Source organism: Salvelinus alpinus, chromosome 35 (genome assembly GCF_045679555.1).
Source record: "Salvelinus alpinus chromosome 35, SLU_Salpinus.1, whole genome shotgun sequence".
Classification (NCBI taxonomy): domain Eukaryota; kingdom Metazoa; phylum Chordata; class Actinopteri; order Salmoniformes; family Salmonidae; genus Salvelinus; species Salvelinus alpinus.
In genome coordinates this window covers 5984301-6001795 of record NC_092120.1, presented here as the reverse complement: position 1 = coordinate 6001795, position 17495 = coordinate 5984301, and positions in this window count along the sequence as shown.

The window sequence follows — 17495 nt, the reverse complement described above, 5'->3', positions numbered from 1 at the left end:
TGAATCTATTTTTATTTCAGACAAAGTTTTCACTTAATTAGAATTTCAGGGACATAATGACTATCCTGATTTATGTATATATTGTTGAGAAAAACAACCTCGCCAGACAGGCCTTAGATACAAGACGAACACCCTAACGAACTGCATTAACTGCGTTAATAGTAGGCAGGGCGAAACAAGGTTATTTCAGACTGGCCAGTAAGCATTGGCAATGTCCAGAGTTCCAGAGTCTGTACCAGACCAGATTCTCCAGTCATCAGTGTGCAGACCATGAGAAACTTTCATTTCCTTTCTCTGTCTCTCCCTCATTCCTCTTCCCTTCCTGCTCTCTTCCCATCCAGCTGTCTGTCTCCCTCTCTCTCCCTGTCCTCTGGCTCAGTGGTGTGTTTCCAAGAGATAAGACCCTTGCTCATTTCACACATGAGCAGAGAAGAGTTTGGGGGTGGTTGGTGTGTATTTGCGTGTATGAGAGAGAGAAAGGACAGAGGAAGTGGGAAAGTGTGAGTAGTGGAGTCTAACTTGGAATCACAGCCTCTCTTCCCATTCTTTCTCCTTTTCCCTTCTCTCTCGTCAAAGAGGATGATTGGTTCTCCCCATGGGTGGGTGTGTTCACCAGACCAATTTGACAGATACTGGAGACGTGGCCCATCTCTGTCACTCTGTAGCTTTTACAGATTCACTGTGTTCACTCCCAACACCAGGGATCAGATCAACAGTTGTAGTGCACTATACTAGGGATGATTAAGTGCATTTCCTTCATGTCTTGTATACAAAACTTCACAGCAATACATTACATTGCACCAGGTTTATGACAACGGACTACCCCCCAACAAATCTACATCTATGCAATTTGGTTGTTTGAATGGAAAGAAATCTCTCTCTCTCTCTCTCTCTCTCTCTCTCTCTCTCTCTCTCTCTCTCTCTCTCTCTCTCTCTCTCTCTCTCTCTCTCTCTCTCTCTCTCTCTCTCTCTCTCTCTCTCTCTCTCTCTCTCTCTCTCTCTCTCTCTCTCTCTCTCTCTCTCATTAATAGAGAGAGTAAATGTTGAAGAATGACCTGCCAGTGCCCACAGTTGACTAGGCCTGTCGCATGAAGGCAGAGAGAGGACAGTGGCAGACATTACTTGAAAAGAGTTATTCATGCAAATACTACAGGCTAATGAAGAGTTTTCACTGTTCTCCGACCGCTTCCTTTGTCTCCCCTGCACAGCTTGTTCTGATGAGAACCTGGTATGAGGGGTGGGGTAAAGGAGGAAGGACAGAAGATCTCACTGTGCACTGTTCATTCATACAGACAAACAAGACATTCAGATCCTCAGGGACCATGGTGAAGGTGCCACTACTGGGTATCTTATAGAAACCTTAGGGGTTTTCATTTTAAAAGGTATACTTGGTTGCTCTGTCTCATTTTTGGTTCGCTCTCTGAATACTGGACTCTGACCAGTCTTGTCATAGCTGGATGGCTAACTGTGAATCTGCCTCATCTAAGGTTTCACTATGTATTCAGAACTCTTATGCAACACATATCTTGATGATAAAATTCCAAGGATCCTAAAATGCTTGTCAATTCACTTCCTGAACTCGGAGGTCTAGCAGTAGTCGGCTGTAGTGTCTTGAGATTTGGAATGAGAACCCTGAGGTTAACAGTGCACCAGAACCATAGAGAGTCAGGAGGGTTCCACTCCATTCAAAAGCCCCAGAGGACTACTGGAGGTGCAGAGGCTAATCAAAGTCTGGTTTGATGCTCTGGATGTTCAGTGGACTGCTCAATTTTAGTATTGCAGAAACCTTCTTTGGGACTTTACTTATGCAGCGCTAGTTGGAACTAGGAAAGTCTTACATTTCCGACATGCTAACTGGTTCTAGTTATACACGGGCCACGTTCAAACAGTTAGCAGGTCGGAAATTTGAGAGTTCAGACTAGCACGTGAACGTGGCACAAGAATATGAGAATTTGTTGTTTATCCACATAATATAAGGTTGGCGTAAAGAAAGTCAGTCGGCAGTGCGTTGGAGAAGGTGTGGTACAGTGTATGTGTGTTCTTGTTATTAAATCAGACAGTAAATCTGGTTCACCACTCCCCCTCAATACCTACATGTTTATACCACAGGTTGGTAGCACCTTAACTGGGGAGGATGGCTCATAGTAATGGCTGAAATGGAATAATTGGAATGGTATCAAACTCATCAAGCACATGGAAACCATGTGTTTTATACCATTTAATTCACTCAAATCCAGCCATTATTATGAGCCATCCTCCCCTCAGCAGCCTCCTGTGGTTTATACAGCACATACTGTACACCTACAGGACAATATATGATTAAATATGAAATTGCATTACTGCCATATCCTCAGTGGAGTAATGAATGAATCCGTTCCGGAACTGGAGACATGGAGACAATCACTGATCTACTGTGAGCCATATATATCTGTCCCGGAGTCATATACAGATACAATATGTCTCTGGATCTGTGTATTTGTATAATAATAATAATACTGTAATAATAAAAAACACACATACAGCCATGAAATGGAAAAGACATATTGCTGCCAGCTTCCCTTCCTCTCCTTGCACCACTATAGGTGAGGCGAGACCCGTGAGACTCTCTGTAATAATAATGACAGCGCCAAACTTATACTGACTGCTCTGCTGTGGGTCTGGAGCCTGGTGTCCGAGGTACTGTACCTGGCTGAACACTGACTGACTCCTATTTCCCTCCAGCAAGGGACACTCCGACAGGCTCTCTACCCATCAGGCCCCTGGGTGGCGTGAGCGGCAGCCTGTATCTGTCTGTGGTGTAGGGTTATTACAGAGCTGCCAGTCACAGTGAGGCCGGTCTATGTCTGTGGTGTAGGGTTATTACAGAGCTGCCAGCCACAGTGAGGCCGATCTATGTCTGTGGTGTAGGGTTACTACAGAGCTGCCAGCCACAGTGAAGCCGGTCTATGTCTGTGGTGTAGGGTTATTACAGAGCTGCCAGCCACAGTGAGGCCGGTCTATGTCTGTGGTGTAGGGTTATTACAGAGCTGCCAGCCACAGTGAGGCCGGTCTATGTCTGTGGTGTAGGGTTATTACAGAGCTGCCAGCCACAGTGAGGCCGGTCTATGTCTGTGGTGTAGGGTTATTACAGAGCTGCCAGCCACAGTGAGGCCGGTCTATGTCTGTGGTGTAGGGTTATTACAGAGCTGCCAGCCACAGTGAAGCTGGTCCATGTTTGTGGTGTAGGGTTATTACAGAGCTGCCAGCCACAGTGAGGCCGGTCTATGTCTGTGGTGTAGGGTTATTACAGAGCTGCCAGTCACAGTGAGGCCGGTCTATGTCTGTGGTGTAGGGTTATTACAGAGCTGCCAGCCACAGTGAGGCCGGTCTATGTCTGTGGTGTAGGGTTACTACAGAGCTGCCAGCCACAGTGAGGCTGGTCTATGTCTGTGGTGTAGGGTTATTACAGAGCTGCCAGTCACAGTGAGGCCGGTCTATGTCTGTGGTGTAGGGTTATTACAGAGCTGCCAGCCACAGTGAGGCCGATCTATGTCTGTGGTGTAGGGTTATTACAGAGCTGCCAGCCACAGTGAGGCCGGTCTATGTCTGTGGTGTAGGGTTATTACAGAGCTGCCAGCCACAGTGAGGCCGGTCTATGTCTGTGGTGTAGGGTTATTACAGAGCTGCCAGCCACAGTGAGGCCGGTCTATGTCTGTGGTGTAGGGTTATTACAGAGCTGCCAGCCACAGTGAGGCCGGTCTATGTCTGTGGTGTAGGGTTATTACAGAGCTGCCAGCCACAGTGAGGCCGGTCTATGTCTGTGGTGTAGGGTTACTACAGAGCTGCCAGCCACAGTGAAGCTGGTCCATGTTTGTGGTGTAGGGTTATTACAGAGCTGCCAGCCACAGTGAGGCCGGTCTATGTCTGTGGTGTAGGGTTATTACAGAGCTGCCAGTCACAGTGAGGCCGGTCTATGTCTGTGGTGTAGGGTTATTACAGAGCTGCCAGCCACAGTGAGGCCGGTCTATGTCTGTGGTGTAGGGTTACTACAGAGCTGCCAGCCACAGTGAGGCTGGTCTATGTCTGTGGTATAGGGTTATTACAGAGCTGCCAGTCACAGTGAGGCCGGTCTATGTCTGTGGTGTAGGGTTATTACAGAGCTGCCAGCCACAGTGAGGCCGGTCTATGTCTGTGGTGTAGGGTTATTACAGAGCTGCCAGCCACAGTGAGGCCGGTCTATGTCTGTGGTGTAGGGTTATTACAGAGCTGCCAGCCACAGTGAGGCCGGTCTATGTCTGTGGTGTAGGGTTATTACAGAGCTGCCAGCCACAGTGAGGCCGGTTTATGTCTGTGGTGTAGGGTTATTACAGAGCTGCCAGCCACAGTGAGGCCGGTCTATGTCTGTGGTGTAGGGTTACTACAGAGCTGCCAGCCACAGTGAGGCCGGTCTACAGTATGTCTGTGGTGTAGGGTTATTACAGAGCTGCCAGCCACAGTGAGGCCGGTCTACAGTATGTCTGTGGTGTAGGGTTATTACAGAGCTGCCAGCCACAGTGAGGCTGGTCTATGTCTGTGGTGTAGGGTTATTACAGAGCTGCCAGCCACAGTGAGGCCGGTCTACAGTATGTCTGTGGTGTAGGGTTATTACAGAGCTGCCAGCCACAGTGAGGCTGGTCTATGTCTGTGGTGTAGGGTTATTACAGAGCTGCCAGCAACAGTGAGGCCGGTCTACAGTATGTCTGTGGTGTAGGGTTATTACAGAGCTGCCAGCCACAGTGAGGCCGGTCTATGTCTGTGGTGTAGGGTTATTACAGAGCTGCCAGCCACAGTGAGGCCGGTCTATGTCTGTGGTGTAGGGTTATTACAGAGCTGCCAGCCACAGTGAGGCCGGTCTATGTCTGTGGTGTAGGGTTATTACAGAGCTGCCAGCCACAGTGAGGCCGGTCTATGTCTGTGGTGTAGGGTTATTACAGAGCTGCCAGCCACAGTGAGGCCGGTCTATGTCTGTGGTGTAGGGTTATTACAGAGCTGCCAGCCACAGTGAGGCCGGTCTATGTCTGTGGTGTAGGGTTATTACAGAGCTGCCAGCCACAGTGAGGCCGGTCTATGTCTGTGGTGTAGGGTTATTACAGAGCTGCCAGCCACAGTGAGGCCGGTCTATGTCTGTGGTGTAGGGTTATTACAGAGCTGCCAGCCACAGTGAAGCTGGTCCATGTTTGTGGTGTAGGGTTATTACAGAGCTGCCAGCCACAGTGAGGCCGGTCTATGTCTGTGGTGTAGGGTTATTACAGAGCTGCCAGTCACAGTGAGGCCGGTCTATGTCTGTGGTGTAGGGTTATTACAGAGCTGCCAGCCACAGTGAGGCCGGTCTATGTCTGTGGTGTAGGGTTACTACAGAGCTGCCAGCCACAGTGAGGCTGGTCTATGTCTGTGGTGTAGGGTTATTACAGAGCTGCCAGTCACAGTGAGGCCGGTCTATGTCTGTGGTGTAGGGTTATTACAGAGCTGCCAGCCACAGTGAGGCCGATCTATGTCTGTGGTGTAGGGTTATTACAGAGCTGCCAGCCACAGTGAGGCCGGTCTATGTCTGTGGTGTAGGGTTATTACAGAGCTGCCAGCCACAGTGAGGCCGGTCTATGTCTGTGGTGTAGGGTTATTACAGAGCTGCCAGCCACAGTGAGGCCGGTCTATGTCTGTGGTGTAGGGTTATTACAGAGCTGCCAGCCACAGTGAGGCCGGTCTATGTCTGTGGTGTAGGGTTATTACAGAGCTGCCAGCCACAGTGAGGCCGGTCTATGTCTGTGGTGTAGGGTTACTACAGAGCTGCCAGCCACAGTGAAGCTGGTCCATGTTTGTGGTGTAGGGTTATTACAGAGCTGCCAGCCACAGTGAGGCCGGTCTATGTCTGTGGTGTAGGGTTATTACAGAGCTGCCAGTCACAGTGAGGCCGGTCTATGTCTGTGGTGTAGGGTTATTACAGAGCTGCCAGCCACAGTGAGGCCGGTCTATGTCTGTGGTGTAGGGTTACTACAGAGCTGCCAGCCACAGTGAGGCTGGTCTATGTCTGTGGTATAGGGTTATTACAGAGCTGCCAGTCACAGTGAGGCTGGTCTATGTCTGTGGTGTAGGGTTATTACAGAGCTGCCAGCCACAGTGAGGCCGGTCTATGTCTGTGGTGTAGGGTTATTACAGAGCTGCCAGCCACAGTGAGGCCGGTCTATGTCTGTGGTGTAGGGTTATTACAGAGCTGCCAGCCACAGTGAGGCCGGTCTATGTCTGTGGTGTAGGGTTATTACAGAGCTGCCAGCCACAGTGAGGCCGGTCTATGTCTGTGGTGTAGGGTTATTACAGAGCTGCCAGCCACAGTGAGGCCGGTCTATGTCTGTGGTGTAGGGTTATTACAGAGCTGCCAGCCACAGTGAGGCCGGTCTATGTCTGTGGTGTAGGGTTACTACAGAGCTGCCAGCCACAGTGAGGCCGGTCTACAGTATGTCTGTGGTGTAGGGTTATTACAGAGCTGCCAGCCACAGTGAGGCCGGTCTACAGTATGTCTGTGGTGTAGGGTTATTACAGAGCTGCCAGCCACAGTGAGGCTGGTCTATGTCTGTGGTGTAGGGTTATTACAGAGCTGCCAGCCACAGTGAGGCCGGTCTACAGTATGTCTGTGGTGTAGGGTTATTACAGAGCTGCCAGCCACAGTGAGGCTGGTCTATGTCTGTGGTGTAGGGTTATTACAGAGCTGCCAGCAACAGTGAGGCCGGTCTACAGTATGTCTGTGGTGTAGGGTTATTACAGAGCTGCCAGCCACAGTGAGGCCGGTCTATGTCTGTGGTGTAGGGTTATTACAGAGCTGCCAGCCACAGTGAGGCCGGTCTATGTCTGTGGTGTAGGGTTATTACAGAGCTGCCAGCCACAGTGAGGCCGGTCTATGTCTGTGGTGTAGGGTTATTACAGAGCTGCCAGCCACAGTGAGGCCGGTCTATGTCTGTGGTGTAGGGTTATTACAGAGCTGCCAGCCACAGTGAGGCCGGTCTATGTCTGTGGTGTAGGGTTATTACAGAGCTGCCAGCCACAGTGAAGCTGGTCCATGTTTGTGGTGTAGGGTTATTACAGAGCTGCCAGCCACAGTGAGGCCGGTCTATGTCTGTGGTGTAGGGTTATTACAGAGCTGCCAGTCACAGTGAGGCCGGTCTATGTCTGTGGTGTAGGGTTATTACAGAGCTGCCAGCCACAGTGAGGCCGGTCTATGTCTGTGGTGTAGGGTTACTACAGAGCTGCCAGCCACAGTGAGGCTGGTCTATGTCTGTGGTGTAGGGTTATTACAGAGCTGCCAGTCACAGTGAGGCTGGTCTATGTCTGTGGTGTAGGGTTATTACAGAGCTGCCAGCCACAGTGAGGCCGATCTATGTCTGTGGTGTAGGGTTATTACAGAGCTGCCAGCCACAGTGAGGCCGGTCTATGTCTGTGGTGTAGGGTTATTACAGAGCTGCCAGCCACAGTGAGGCCGGTCTATGTCTGTGGTGTAGGGTTATTACAGAGCTGCCAGCCACAGTGAGGCCGGTCTATGTCTGTGGTGTAGGGTTATTACAGAGCTGCCAGCCACAGTGAGGCCGGTCTATGTCTGTGGTGTAGGGTTATTACAGAGCTGCCAGCCACAGTGAGGCCGGTCTATGTCTGTGGTGTAGGGTTACTACAGAGCTGCCAGCCACAGTGAAGCTGGTCCATGTTTGTGGTGTAGGGTTATTACAGAGCTGCCAGCCACAGTGAGGCCGGTCTATGTCTGTGGTGTAGGGTTATTACAGAGCTGCCAGTCACAGTGAGGCCGGTCTATGTCTGTGGTGTAGGGTTATTACAGAGCTGCCAGCCACAGTGAGGCCGGTCTATGTCTGTGGTGTAGGGTTACTACAGAGCTGCCAGCCACAGTGAGGCTGGTCTATGTCTGTGGTATAGGGTTATTACAGAGCTGCCAGTCACAGTGAGGCTGGTCTATGTCTGTGGTGTAGGGTTATTACAGAGCTGCCAGCCACAGTGAGGCCGGTCTATGTCTGTGGTGTAGGGTTATTACAGAGCTGCCAGCCACAGTGAGGCCGGTCTATGTCTGTGGTGTAGGGTTATTACAGAGCTGCCAGCCACAGTGAGGCCGGTCTATGTCTGTGGTGTAGGGTTATTACAGAGCTGCCAGCCACAGTGAGGCCGGTCTATGTCTGTGGTGTAGGGTTATTACAGAGCTGCCAGCCACAGTGAGGCCGGTCTATGTCTGTGGTGTAGGGTTACTACAGAGCTGCCAGCCACAGTGAGGCCGGTCTACAGTATGTCTGTGGTGTAGGGTTATTACAGAGCTGCCAGCCACAGTGAGGCCGGTCTACAGTATGTCTGTGGTGTAGGGTTATTACAGAGCTGCCAGCCACAGTGAGGCTGGTCTATGTCTGTGGTGTAGGGTTATTACAGAGCTGCCAGCCACAGTGAGGCCGGTCTACAGTATGTCTGTGGTGTAGGGTTATTACAGAGCTGCCAGCCACAGTGAGGCTGGTCTATGTCTGTGGTGTAGGGTTATTACAGAGCTGCCAGCAACAGTGAGGCCGGTCTACAGTATGTCTGTGGTGTAGGGTTATTACAGAGCTGCCAGCCACAGTGAGGCCGGTCTATGTCTGTGGTGTAGGGTTATTACAGAGCTGCCAGCCACAGTGAGGCCGGTCTATGTCTGTGGTGTAGGGTTATTACAGAGCTGCCAGCCACAGTGAGGCTGGTCTATGTCTGTGGTGTAGGGTTATTACAGAGCTGCCAGCAACAGTGAGGCCGGTCTACAGTATGTCTGTGGTGTAGGGTTATTACAGAGCTGCCAGCCACAGTGAGGCCGGTCTATGTCTGTGGTGTAGGGTTATTACAGAGCTGCCAGCCACAGTGAGGCCGGTCTATGTCTGTGGTGTAGGGTTACTACAGAGCTGCCAGCCACAGTGAGGCTGGTCTATGTCTGTGGTATAGGGTTATTACAGAGCTGCCAGTCACAGTGAGGCTGGTCTATGTCTGTGGTGTAGGGTTATTACAGAGCTGCCAGCCACAGTGAGGCCGGTCTATGTCTGTGGTGTAGGGTTATTACAGAGCTGCCAGCCACAGTGAGGCCGGTCTATGTCTGTGGTGTAGGGTTATTACAGAGCTGCCAGCCACAGTGAGGCCGGTCTATGTCTGTGGTGTAGGGTTATTACAGAGCTGCCAGCCACAGTGAGGCCGGTCTATGTCTGTGGTGTAGGGTTATTACAGAGCTGCCAGCCACAGTGAGGCCGGTCTATGTCTGTGGTGTAGGGTTATTACAGAGCTGCCAGCCACAGTGAGGCCGGTCTATGTCTGTGGTGTAGGGTTACTACAGAGCTGCCAGCCACAGTGAGGCCGGTCTACAGTATGTCTGTGGTGTAGGGTTATTACAGAGCTGCCAGCCACAGTGAGGCCGGTCTACAGTATGTATGTGGTGTAGGGTTATTACAGAGCTGCCAGCCACAGTGAGGCTGGTCTATGTCTGTGGTGTAGGGTTATTACAGAGCTGCCAGCCACAGTGAGGCCGGTCTACAGTATGTCTGTGGTGTAGGGTTATTACAGAGCTGCCAGCCACAGTGAGGCTGGTCTATGTCTGTGGTGTAGGGTTATTACAGAGCTGCCAGCAACAGTGAGGCCGGTCTACAGTATGTCTGTGGTTTAGGGTTATTACAGAGCTGCCAGCCACAGTGAGGCCGGTCTATGTCTGTGGTGTAGGGTTATTACAGAGCTGCCAGCCACAGTGAGGCCGGTCTATGTCTGTGGTGTAGGGTTATTACAGAGCTGCCAGCCACAGTGAGGCTGGTCTATGTCTGTGGTGTAGGGTTATTACAGAGCTGCCAGCAACAGTGAGGCCGGTCTACAGTATGTTTGTGGTGTAGGGTTATTACAGAGCTGCCAGCCACAGTGAGGCCGGTCTATGTCTGTGGTGTAGGGTTATTACAGAGCTGCCAGCCACAGTGAGGCCGGTCTATGTCTGTGGTGTAGGGTTATTACAGAGCTGCCAGCCACAGTGAGGCCGGTCTATGTCTGTGGTGTAGGGTTATTACAGAGCTGCCAGCCACAGTGAAGCTGGTCCATGTTTGTGGTGTAGGGTTATTACAGAGCTGCCAGCCACAGTGAGGCCGATCTATGTCTCTGCAATAGTGAGAAAGATGAATATTGTGCATATGGGTGCAATCATACGCCCACTTGATTGTCATATTTTCTTTTATATCTATTCTGCTCTGCACCTGACTGCCTTGGTACTGCTGTCCTTAACAGAATATAACTAACTACAGTCATCAATGCTGTTATCAAGGAGAAAATATATATATACGGATGTCTGTGCATCAAGGATGCAGAAATACCACCATCCCATCTGCCCCCATTTAACATAGCCTACATATGCTTGAACAGTCGCTAACATTATATTTGGTTGTCATCTTTGCAAAATACTTATTTTGGATGCAGCAATTTTTTTGCTAGAATGCTAATGGTCATTGACATACGCTGTAACAAAAGCTAGCCAAAGAGCCATTTACTGGTTTTTGAGTATGTTGTAGTTGATTTGTGACGATGACACAAACATTATGTTAAGCAGGACATTCATACATTCATACAATCCAATTATAATCCAGAGGTATTGTGAAATGCATTTATAAGCAACATGTAAATGGCGGCTTGTTTTCCCCGGCGCTCTTTGAGAACTCCCGTGTTCTGCTACCACCATGGCCCGCATTGCCCTCGTTTACAAACACACAAAGGGGTCTATTTAACATGGTACTGGAAAATAATGGCTGGAAATTGGACTGAATCTCTTGGGTTTAAATCCGAAGAAAATGAGAACAACAATGATTGGTGCATAATAAGAAAAATGGACTGTATCTCATAGTAGAAGATGATTGGTGCATAATAAGAAAAGTGGGCTGCATCTCATAGTAGAAGACGATTGGTGCTTAATAAGAAAAGTGGGCTGTATCTCATAGTAGAAGACGATTGGTGCTTAATAAGAAAAGTGGGCTGTATCTCATAGTAGAAGATGATTGGTGCTTAATAAGAAAAGTGGGCTGTATCTCATAGTAGAAGATGATTGGTGCATAATAAGAAAGGTGGGCTGTATCTCATAGTAGAAGGGTGAAGATGAGGAGGGAAAAGAGAAAGAGGACAGCAATATGAATCGAATGATGCTCTCTCTTCTAAAACCAGCTCTCAAATTGAGCTGTGGAAGCTCCAGGTAAAAAGAGAAATACCTGTAATTGTCTACCTTTAACAAGAGGGAGGACTGCACCTGTCAGTAGAGCTGTACTATAGAATGACATATGTTCTATCTGCCGTGCAGGAGGCTACATTCTTTAATGACCTAGCAATGTCCTTCCTGTCAGTTGTTGTACATTCATATACAGCATTCAGTAATTGAATAGACTATTGGATATGCTGCTCAGGTACATTCATTCATACTTGGATTCTTGGAGATCTTATGGTCAAAATATCTCCATTGTACACATGAGTCACCCACATGAGACACATCAATATGAGAAAGAAAGAAAGAAAGAACGAAGAAAAGACAGAAATGAGAGAAAGAAAGGACATTGCTATGGAATGTCAAAGTCTGGGTTGAGAAATGCACCCTGTACATTCATTTATTTTATCTAAAAAGTACAATATGTGCTCTTCACTTCATAAGCAGAAGAACAAATGACATTGTCACAATACATTCAGAAAACAAACATAAATCAAGCATGTTTTTTCTCCTTTGTCTTTGTATAATTTTTCTCTCAAACGTCTTCCACCAACACCATTCAGCTCTGCCATTAACGGAGCTTCAGTAATGGGGGCCGAGAAAACGTGATTAGAGTGGTAGTGTGTGTGTGTGTGTGCGAGAGAGTGTGTGTGATATAAATTATGGAGTTATAAATCACGCTGTGGGGTGGGCAGAAAGGCATTAACATACACCAGTGACGTGCCAAACAACAACGGTCTAATTATTCGCCAATTACCTGGTTTAATAATGCCTTTCCAGGGCCAGTCTGAAGACCTGTCGCCGCGGTGATGAGGATCATAATGGATTGGTTAATACGTGGGGACTGGGTTCTCAACGTGTACATTAGATACTGGGGAGGTTACATGTTGTCACAGAGAGGCGGGGTCACCTTGCTACTGCAAGGAGGTGTCAGAGCTCTGAGTATGGCTGCCCCAAAGGGCTGTCTTCCACCTGCTCACTCAGAGAAAGACCAACTCAGTGTTCATAATTAAACCTTTTAGTAGTTAGATCATGGTCAAGGACAAAAAGGCCTGCACACTATATTAATCTCCTAATACCACATTTGAACTGCGACAATGTTTTGCTCCACAATGGATCTGTGTCAGGTCAAACATGCATGGTTTTAATCACACATTCTGTGACACCAACCAGTGTTTTTCAGCCATTTGATGGACACCTGACCTTATGCTAACAGAAGTGTGATGTATGTCTGCTGGGTATTATTCTGTGGGTGAAGGCCTTGACAGACAGATCATGTAGCAGATAAATGGACTGCATCACAAATCAGATGTGGTTTCTTCTCCTTTGAAAAGGTGTTATCATAGCTGACATTTCTCATCATACCGCAGGGCAGAATCAGACCTGGGTCTCTTCTACTCTGTCTGACAGGGCATCATACTGGTAGGTAGTGGTACAATAGCTAAATGGTGTTTTCTATTTACACACTGAGATGTGGTGCTGGCCACAGGTCAATGAGTTTTACCCTCGCCTATCCAAACCTTCAAAATAACACCACAAAACACTGTCTCGACCTGCAGGAGCAACCTCAATAGATACGGTTGGTTGCTGCAGTCTCAAAGCAATTGGCCAGACAGTTTAAAATCAGCCCAGCCTTTTCTTATTTTTACTTCAAAAGACCAACCAGCACAACCAATCCAGCCAGTGCTACCCATTTAGATGCCCATGACAGACCACCATTACATCCAATCCAGTTCCCACACCTTCAAAGTTCCTAATGGTGGACCACCAATCATGTTCCCGCCCCTCCGATGCTCCCACTGGCCAACCACATCCAATCCGATTAACACCCCTCCCACACTCCCAATGGTGGACCACCACATCCAATCCAATTTGCGCCCCTAGGTCGACCAATCCACTTCCCGCCCTGTCGTTGCTCCCAATGGTGGACCACCTCAACCAATCCATCTGCTGCCCCTTCAATTCTCCTACTGGAAGGGGAAATAGTACTGGTTTATTAATTCATTATTTAATTGAAATTTTCCCCGCTTAGTTAATCACCACGCTGGCCTGCGGGAGGATGATTGGCGTGTAATTACTGGCTGTTGGTACAGACAAGTGCAATGTGTGCTTTCTCTACGGTTTCCCTCTCGCTCTCTATCTCTATTTTTTCCCGCTCTCCATCTACTCTCTCTCTCGTCTCTAAAGCTCTCGTCTCTTTGTTAATCTCCATCCTCTCCTCTCTCCACGTCTCTCTCTCCATCTCGTACCGTCCTCTCTTCCCCTATTATTTTCCATCTGCTTCCTATTCTCTCTCTTTCCTATCTCTATCCTCAATTTCTCTCCTCTTTTCTTTCGTCCTGGCACTTCATCTTCTCTCTCCTTCCTCTATCTGTCTATCTGAGGAGATATCATCTCCCTAGGGAGTGTGTGAGTGGGTGTTAGTTTAAAAAATATATCTTTATTTCTCCTTTTGCCAGTGAGTGAGATAAGAATGGAAGAAGAACCATTCGGTTTTCAGTTCGGTAATAATTTTCTGTCAATCTATCGAGGCTGGTATCAGGTCTGAGCCAAAGGGCGAGTTAAACTTCTCTGTTCATTCTGTTGAGGACACATGTTAATAAAGCAGGCCTGAGATAACAGTAATTACCTCTATGTGGCTTCTGCTCCGCTCCTCACTGGGGACACACTGTACTGTACTGCGCTGGGCTGGGAGAGAGCGGTCTGCCTCTAGTCAAGCCGTTATGTCGCAAAGATTAATTCTGTTTTTCGTTAGAGTACACCCTCAATGATACACCAAACGTAACATTCCGCCTCTCCTCCTCTGTTTAACTCCCTCTGCTTCTCTCTCTCTTCCGCCTCTCCACTACCCCTCTCTCCCATCTCTCTACTCTTCACTCTTCTCTCCTCACCCCTCCTCCTCATCTCTCTTCCTCCTCACCTGCCTCTCCCTAACTCCCTCTGCTTCTCTCCCCTCCCCCTTCTCTCCTCTACCCCTCTCTCCACTCTTCACTCTTCTCTCCTCACTCCCTCCTCCTCACCCTGTCTCCCCTCCCCACCTGCCATTCTCTTACTCTGCTTCTCTCCCTCTCTCCCCTCCTCCCCCTCTCTCATCTCCCCTCTCTTTCCTCACCCCTAACCTCCTCTCATCAACCCTCTTCCTCCCTCCTCCTCACCTCTCCATATTAGCATCGTCCTCACCTCTCCAACCCTCTTCCTCTCCTCTCTTCACTCGATCACTCCCTCTGCTTCTCTCCTTGTCTCTATCGCCTCCATATTAGCATAAGTAATTAGAGATTACTATGTGCCTGCATGGGGTTGCCAATTTAAAATGAATATATTGATCTCTTTGATTCGTTTGGATTTGGGAGCTGCCTGTCAGGTACAATTATGATAATGCGTAGGGGTGGTGGTGGTGGTGGGGGGGGGGGGGGGGGTTGCAAACTTAAACTGTTACCTCTTTTTGTTTTTTGTTCCCAACTCTCCAGAGCTCTGTGAAGACTAAAGAGCTGTGGAGAGGAACAGAGGGCTGCTGGTGAATACTGAAGTATAGTGAGTCTGTGGGGCCAGTGGCGGTACAGGAAGATGAATGGGGGTTGTGACTCTGGCTCCATGTAATTCCATTGATTTAACTTCACAGGAAATCTGCAAGAAACACAGGGATCTATACCCACTTAAACTGACAAATAACACTTGCTTTAAATAAAGGGCCGTGCCAAAACAGGCGAACATACTGAACAGTGCTCTCACACAGTTAAAGTCACAGCATTAAGTTTTACCCAATCAAAAAGCATCTGATTTGTAGACGTGAGAAAGTTTCAGTAGGAACTGTCATGGACCATGAATTCATTTTGACCTACTAAATGAACAATTTGAACAAGTTACACACGTAAATAAATAGATGGACATTGACTCATGCTTGCACAACACACACATCACTTCTGTCACTTTAAAGTAACCCTGGGGCCGATTGTTGTTCAACACAAGAGATTTCTTCGACCTCGCATCTTCTGTGACTTCCTACTTTGCATGAATGCCTCTTTCACGCTGGGGCTGGGGCTGGGGATGGGGCTGGGGCTGGGGATGGGGATGGGGAGGTCCTGTTCATCATTTGGAGATCATTTTTTGTTTTCATGCAGAGGGCCCACTGACAGGGGTGTGTGTGTGTGTATGTAAAAGGAATGTGTGTGAGCATGTGTGTGAGCATGTGTGCGTGTGTATGTGCGTGCGTGCGTGCATCCGTGCGTGTGTGTGTGTATGCTCCCACGAGGCATACTTATTAAACTTGCTTTGAAAGGAGGAGCAGGAAGGCAGGCAATTTTTTTTTTTACTGTTCTGACAACAGAATTTGCATTCTGTAATTAACTGTCTCTCTCGCTCCCCGCCCCTCTTTTTTTACTCCCCTACCCTCACTTTTCTGCAGGGGTTAGTGTCTGAAGCTTCTCAGCCTGTGAATTAGGTCTGTGTTGCCCTGGTAACAGGTCTTTATCAAAGACCAACACACTGAGGTGGGAGAAAAGCCGACATCTGAGGGGTGTGTGTGTGTGTGTGTGTGTGTGTGTGTGTGTGTGTGTGTGTGTGTGTGTGTGTGTGTGTGTGTGTGTGTGTGTGTGTGTGTGTGTGTGTGTGTGTGTGTGTGTGTGTGTGTGAGTGTGAGATTGTGTGAGTGTGAGATTGTGTGTGTGTGTGTGTGTGTGTGTGTGTGTGTGTGTGTGTGTGTGTGTGTGTGTGTGTGTGTGTGTGTGTGTGTGTGTGTGTGTGTGTGTGTGTGTGTGTGTGTGTGTGTGTGTGTGTGTGTCAGTGTGTGAGTGTGGGTGTGTGATTGCGTGACTGTTTTTTTCTGAACTGGAAAGAATAGGAGAAAGAAAATGAAGCTGGAGAAACAATGACATTGGAGTTTCCACAGCAGGTTGATTGCTACAGGCAGGCAGGGTTTCAGAATAATTGCAGGTGGTAGGGCCTCTCTGATAACACTCCATCAATGCTGCCATGCCACTGCGACAGCCAGGGTCCTGCAGAGTAATGCTCATTCACAACTACAGCACTAACTGCCACCACACTGCAGAGGGACTGCATAAGGGTCACCATGTACCCCCTTCTCAAATTCCTCTACAGAAATACTGCATACATAATAGCATGCCACTTCAATGTGTTAGTGCTGCAGAAACATGCTAGAAAACCCTGAAAACCAACTTCCACAACTATTTCTGCCTATACTACTATCAACTACTACAACTCACACTAACATAACCACTAGCTAATAATAGAAACATTTATACAAAAAACTCTATTGATGTCTTGGCAGTGTTTGTCACTTCTGCTGTCTGTGTATGTGCCTGTGCGCATGTGTGTGAATGTGAGTGTGTATCCGAACCCAGCAGTGGGTTTATCCCAGCCCAGATCGATCACTGCATAGTAGGGGTATCTGAACACTAAACAGTATACTGCTGTGAGTCCCTGTCTTTTGTCTGCTCCCTCCCTTCCCTCTGTGTCCTCTGAGTGGGAATGGAGGCATGGCCATTAGCCAGCGGCCAGGAGAGTGTCTCCATGTAATGGCTATTGAACAGGCCGCTCCACTCACAACGAGAGGTAATCAAAGCCCTGTATAATTACACACCTCTCTACTCCTCTCCTCACCTCCTAAAGACCAGCCATTGTGCGTTGAGCTCTCCACTTTATAATGACACAGGTAGGGGATGAGGCAGGGTGGAAGGTGGCTGGAGTAAGAGGAGGGGGGAGTGTCACAGATGCAATCATGTACCAATAGTGGAGGTGCATGAAGATGGCGGCCACTATGCACTTAACACAATTTTCTCGTTAGCTAAGTTCACTGTAATGTACATTGCTCTCTGTGACTCTTTTTTTGTATGGTCATTAGCACAGCAAACATGATCCCAATTTTGTCTCCGAGACCAAGACAAAAAATTTATAAATGAAAAAGTAGATTGTGCAGGTTTATTGGTGCATTGAACCATGTAACGCACCGTAGATTTAAAAACTCTATGAATAGTGCTAAAACAATGAAGTCATATCTAAATTCTGCCACCTTTATGCACGTTCGCCATTGTAAAGAAGAATTTGCAATTTAGTTTTACTATGAGTGGGTTGGCTAGTAAAGATACAGAGCAATACTTCATCTCTTCTTCTGACCAATAGGTGGTGAGAGCACAAACAGTTTGGACTTTTGGAATTAGGACTTTTTATTTAATTAAAACATTTTTTTTCACCTTTATTTAACCATGTAGGCCAGTTGAGAACAAGTTCTCATTTACAACTGCGACCTGGCCAA